Genomic DNA, 6,438 nt, shown 5'->3' on the forward strand with positions numbered 1-6,438 from the left:
ATAGATAAATTGGACTTCATCAAAATTAAAGACATTTATGCATAAAAGGACATTATCAAGAAATTTAAAAGAAAACATACAGAACTGAAGAAAATTTTTACAAGTCATGTATCTGGTAGATGTCTAGTATCCAGAATATAGAATGAACTCTTACTACCCAACAATAAAACAGCCAATTAAAAAATGGGCAAAGGATTTGAATAGATATTTCTCCAAAGAAGCTATATAAGTGGCTAATAAGCACATGAAAATATGTTCGGCATCACCAGCCATTAAGGAAATGCAAATCAAAACCACAATGAGATACTATTTCATACTCACTAGGATGGCGATGAGAACAACAGCAACAGAAACTAACAAGCATGGGTGAGGATGTGGAGAAATTGGGACCCTTGTACATTGCTGGTAAGAATGTAAAATGGTACAGCTTCTGCGGAAAACAGTTTGATGGTTTCTCAAAAGCTAAACACAGAATTGCCATAAGACCCAGCAATTTCACTTCTAGGCATATACCGTAAAGAATCGAAAGGCGGGAGTCAAACAGACACTTCTATGCCAATGTTCATTGCAGCATTATTCACAATAGTCAAAAGATGTAAAGAACCCAAATGTCCATCAACAGATGAATGGATAAGCAAAATATGGTATATACATACAATGGAATATTATTCAGCCATAAAAAGAAATGAATCCTGATACATGATCCAACATGTATCATAAATGGATGAACCTTGAAAACATTATACTCAGTGAAATAAGCCAGAAGCTTATATTATAGGATTCCACTTATATGAAATACTTAGACTAGGCAAATTCATGGAGGCAGAAAGTAGAATGGTGGCTGCCTGGGAAATGGGAAGTTATTGTTTAATGATTACAGAGTTTCTGCTTGGAGTGATGAAAAGTTTTTGGAATAGATGGCGGTGACGATTGGACAACACTGTCAATATAATTAATGCTACAGCATGCTTTAAAATGGTTAAAATGGCAAATTTTATGTTATATATATTTTACCACAATAAAAAAAAGAAAATAAAATAAATAAATAGAAAATAAATTTTAAAATAAATAGAAAATAAATAAAAGAATAAATAGGTCACCCTGGTAAAGTTAATTTTTAAATTCTGATTTCAAAAGATAAAAATAACGCATTCTGTGTACAAAGACCACATCTGTTTCTTATCACCCTTGAGCAAACCCAGTCCTGTTTCATATGGAATTTGACATCCATGAGCACTCATTAAATGTTGACTAACCCTTAAAAATGGGATGATAGAAAAACCAGTTATGAGAGGGATAGCTATAATCTATAAAATCATATTAAGATTTATCAGGTAGTATTCATGGAGAGCAATCTTCCAAGCAGTAAAATATGTTTGCTGAGTGAGGGAAGAGATTTCTCTCTATTGAAACAGTTGCTGGTCTGGTATGCTGCCAAATGTCCAGAAATGATGTAACGTGGAAGATGTTGGAATTTTCCACAGACATGAATGACAAAAATTATAAATAAAGGGCACCAATTAAAGCATCTTCCCTACTTGTTAAAGCAAAATATGCCCTAAAACACTGCCAAGGATTTTCAGATGTCAGTCAACAAATGACACAATCACCAGGACTCTGCTGGAATTTATTTTTCACTCACATTCTTGCCAACCCAAGCTTTTTAAACTTTGCATCTGCCATATTGGCTGGAGAGGACTGTTCCCATGCTGGTGATGGAATTTAGTGTGAGTCTCAAAGCAATCAGTCTATGGCTTTCCTCACATCAGCCACACTTGAAGTACTCCTGACCCAAGGGGTCATCTGCTCTAGTGTGAGGGGCCACCGATAGGAAAAGTCTTATTTCTTTCTTGTCACGTACTGCTTTCCATGTTACAATATGCCTCCTATTTTTTAAAAAATTGGAGTATAGTTGATTTACAATGTTGTTTTACTTTCTGCTATACAGCAAAGTGACTCAGTTATACACGTATGTACATTCTTTTTTATATTCTTTTCTATTATGGTTCATCCCAGGACATTGAATGTAGTTCCCTGTGCTATATAGTAGGACCTTGTTGTTTATCCTTTCTGTATGTAATAGTTTGCATCTGCTAACCCCGAATTCCCAGTCCATCCCTTCCCAACCCCCCTCCCCCTTGGCAACCACAAGTCTGTTCTCAATGTCTGTGAGTCTGTTTCTGTTTCACAGATAGGTTTATTTGGGTCACATTTTAGATTCCACATATAAGTGATATCATATGGTATTTGTCTTTCTCTTTTTGACTTACTTCACTTAGTGTGATAATCTCTACATCCATCCATGTTGCTGCAAATGGCATTATTTCATTCTTTTTTATGGCTGAGTATTCCATTGTATATAAACACCACATCTTCTTTATCCATTCGTCTGTTGATGGACATTTAGGTTGTTTCCATGTCTTGACTATTGTGAAGAGTGCTGCTATGAACATAGGGGTGTATGTATCTTTTCGAATTATAGTTTTGTCTGGATATATGCCCAGGAGTGGGATTGCTGGATCATATGGCAACTCTACTGTTAGTTTTTTGAGGAATCTCCATACTGTTCTCCATAGTGGCTGCACCAGTTTACATTCCCACCAAGAGTGTAAGAGGGTTTCCTTTTCTCCACACCCCCGCCAGCATTTATTATTGGTAGACTTTTAAATGATGGCCATTCTGACTGGTATGAGGTGGTACTTCATTGTAGTTTTGATTTGCATTTCTCTAATAGTTAGTGATGTTGAGCGTCTTTTCATGTGCCTATTGGCCATCTGTATATCTTCTTTGGAGGTGTCTTTAGGTCTTCTGCCCATTTTCCGATTGGGTTGGCAGCAAATACTGCCTTAGAGAAGTCCTGCATCCTCTGGCTCTATCACCCCCACATGCTCAGTCATTGGCTGAAGGAGCCCAGGGGACCTTGCACAGCTGTGGGCTGTCAGCCACCCACACTCCCCACCATGTGTTCTCCCAAAGGGAGACCTGACCAGTGCATCTCCACGGCTGCCACACTGGCTGTCAGACACAGGTCCGTCCCTGGCCTTTCCCTCCCAGAAGATGCCCACCTCTTTCTTGCCTTCCCTTGGCACCTCTGTAAGAGCTCATGAGAAACAGAAAACCAGAGTTGACCACAAGTTACAGGCTAAACCAGGGGAGAAATGCCAACCTACTAAAACAAGGAGTTACTGTAAATAGACATTCCTTTTGGTGGGATGGAAATGTTCTACAATCGGATTGTGGCGATGGTTGTACAACTCTGTAAATTTACTAAAAATCATTGAACTACACACTTAAAACAAGTGAATATTATGGTACATAACTTATACTTCAATAAAACTGTTTAAAAATGCAAAATAACTTAATAAAGGCCTATGAGTTAGTCCTGAATAAAACATCGTTAGGAATGTACAGAGGAAACACTGAAAGGGACAATAACAAACTTTGTTGATGGCTGTTTTGGGTGATGGAAAATATATATTTAAATATATATTTAAAAAATTTTTTTCTTTCTTTCTGTTTTTTTCTAAATTTTCTACACTGAGCAAATATTTGAAAGGTATATTATCACTTAAATATTTTCACCTATCATATATCTGGGCAGGAAATAAAACCTAAACATGTTTTTATTCAAATAACTGGTGGTCAGAATAATCATTGGAGATTTGTTAACTGAAAGACTTTCAAAATGAAGTTAAACTGACTCGGTTGCATGTATGCATAGCAGACTTACAATTCTGGTTATGACAGAGTAGCTTGGATCCTAATAACCATGCCAACAAGAAAAAATATAAAAGCTGGATAAAATGCAAACCAGTAATAACAACAACCAAAATGGATAAATAAGCAAACAAACAACAGGCTTTTTAAGGTATCAGAAGCCAACCAAAGCAGGCAGGCATTCAGGGGCCAAGATCCTGCATAGGTGATACCAACATTCAACACTGTTTTTTCCACTGAAAACATATGCTGATTTGTAAACTGTGTATACGCAGGACAATAGGCAAAACCGCCAAGCAGAAAGTAGCTATTGCGAGGCTATAAGGGTAAACAAAGGATTGGCAGGCTTACAGCACTGGGGAGACAAAAACTGCAGTTCAAGACCTGCCAGAGAGGAGGAGCCATGGTTAATACTCCAGTTTTCAGTTGAGAATCTTAAGGACTATGCCCCAGGGTAGGGTTTCTTAACCTTGGCACTATTGACTTGTTGGGCTCTCTTTGTGGGGACTGAGGGCTGGGGGAAGGGGAGCTGTCTTGAGCATTTTAGGATGTGTACTGCATACTGTCCTCTTCCTGCTAGCTGTCAGTAGCACCCATCCCCAACTTGTGGCAATCAAAAATGTCTCCAGATATTGCCAAATGTCCCCCAGGGCCCCAGATCATCTCTAGTTGAGAACTACTGCCCTAGGGTTAAGGAAAACCAGAACTCGTGAACACCATCTGTGCCATCACTGCCACCCAGAAGACCACGTACGTCCCCTCTGGGCAGCTGTGGTGTGATGGCTGTGGGGCTGCCCTGCTCCTACTGGCACTGCCGAGGCTGTGGGCAAGGTCATCCAGGGGCTGAATGGGAAGTTCACAGGATGGTCTTCCATGTCTCCACCCCCAACATGTTGGTCATGGATCAAACCTGCCATCTAGGGAAAGCAGCCCAAAATGACATCAAGAAGGTGGTGAAGCAAGCATCAGAGGTCCCCCTAAAGAGCACCCTGGGTTACACTGAGGACCAGGTTGGCCCCTGCAACTTTAACAGTGACACCCACTCTCCCACCTTCAGTGCCGGGGTTGGCATTGCCCTCAATGACTGCTTTGTCAAGCTCATTTCCTGGTATGACAATGAATTTGGCTACAGCAACAGAGTGGTACGACTTATAGTCCATGGGGCCTCTGAGGAGTAAGAGCCCTCTGGACCACCAGCCCCAGTGAGATCATGAGAGCAAGAGAGAGGCCCTCAGCTGTTGGGGGTTCCTTGCCCCACCTGAACACACTGAGAATCTCCCATCCTAAACACAGTTTCCATCCCAGACCCCTGAAGACACGGAGGGGCTGAGGAGCCCTACCTTGTCATGTGTCATCCATGCAGTACACTGTACCCAGCCCCCCCTCCCCCAAATTAGAGATGGATAGATGCACAGTTAATTGTTAAACAAGTATGCTCAAATGTTAACAGTAGAATCTAGGGGACAGGTATATAGAGATTAACTGTAAAGTCTTTCAATTTGCCTATACTGTTGAAAATTTTTCACAATCAAATGTCGGGAGGGGGCTTACTAAAAGACTGAGACTCATAATGGAATACAGGTAGCAAGTTAGCAGGAATCATGTTACCACAGTGTTAAAGCAATCTGCAAAGTAATGTGAGAGTTAACTACGCACATGGACTAAGTCGTCTGTTTATATATTGCCCTCATCTAAAGACTTAATTGAGTGCTTATCCAACATGACCTTTGCTTTAATTTCCGACAGGAAATGATTAGAGTGTGCCAACCAAAAAACGGCAATCAGTTGCTACTGAGTACAGGTTACATTCTGGGCAGTGAAGACAAAAAAGAGCTTGTACTGCAATTTTTTTTCCCCCAAGCCCAGGATAGTGGTCACAGGAAAAAGATTTGGATTATAATTAGAAAGTATTCAATCATCTTAGATTGCAAGTGCTTTCTGTGGTCACTCAATCATTTAATTAATTGGACAACTATTTATTGGAAGTCCACGATGGGTTGGCACTGTTCAAGGTGCTGAGGATTTTTTTAAAGCAGTGAATAAAAGAGTAAAATAATACTAGCCCTTATGGAGCTTAGATTCCAGTGAAGAGACAAAGACCAAACAAATAAATAAAATATATATTACCTGGTAGTAAGCATGATGGAGAAAAATAAAGATGGGACGGGTTAGTGGGTGCTGGGGTAGAGATGGACTGGGGTGCAATTCCAAGGATGGTTAAGAAAGGGCATTTCCAGAAGGGAGCTTTTGATCAAAGGCCTGAAGGAGGTCAGGTAGTGAGCCAGGTGGGAATCTGAGAGAGGAAAATTCCAGGCAGAGGTGTCAACCCATTGTAAAGGCCCTACAGGGAGGACATGCCCAGTGGGTCAGGGAACAGTCAGGAAGCCAGGAGGCTGGGGTGGAGTGACTGAGAGGAAAGTGAAAGGAGATGAGGACAGAGAAGTGGGAATGCAGGCTGGGGAGACAATGCCAGTCCTTTGAAGACCTCTGGAAGATTCTCAGCAGAAGAGTGACGTGATCTGTCTGACATTAAACATTTGTTGACTACCGGTGCTGTTCTAAAAGGTTTGGACCTTACGGGCATGGGAAACCGTCAGACTGTATAAGCATAGAGCTTGGTCATTAGTATAAGGTTAATCTGGGCAGTGAGGTTTCATTTAGGTTTTCCTTTTCTTTTTCTTAAAATAATGTTTTATTTTTAACTGTGTTAAAAACACGTAA

The 6,438-nt window shown here is 40.4% G+C and overlaps 1 pseudogene; it reads left to right on the forward strand.

Annotated features, from left to right (window-relative positions):
• Positions 1–362: 362 nt before the first annotated feature.
• LOC136129695 (glyceraldehyde-3-phosphate dehydrogenase-like) lies at positions 363–4,895 on the forward strand (annotated as a pseudogene).
• Positions 4,896–6,438: the final 1,543 nt, after the last annotated feature.

The sequence above is a fragment of the Phocoena phocoena genome, chromosome 10 (assembly GCF_963924675.1).
Source record: "Phocoena phocoena chromosome 10, mPhoPho1.1, whole genome shotgun sequence".
Classification (NCBI taxonomy): Eukaryota; Metazoa; Chordata; class Mammalia; order Artiodactyla; family Phocoenidae; genus Phocoena; species Phocoena phocoena.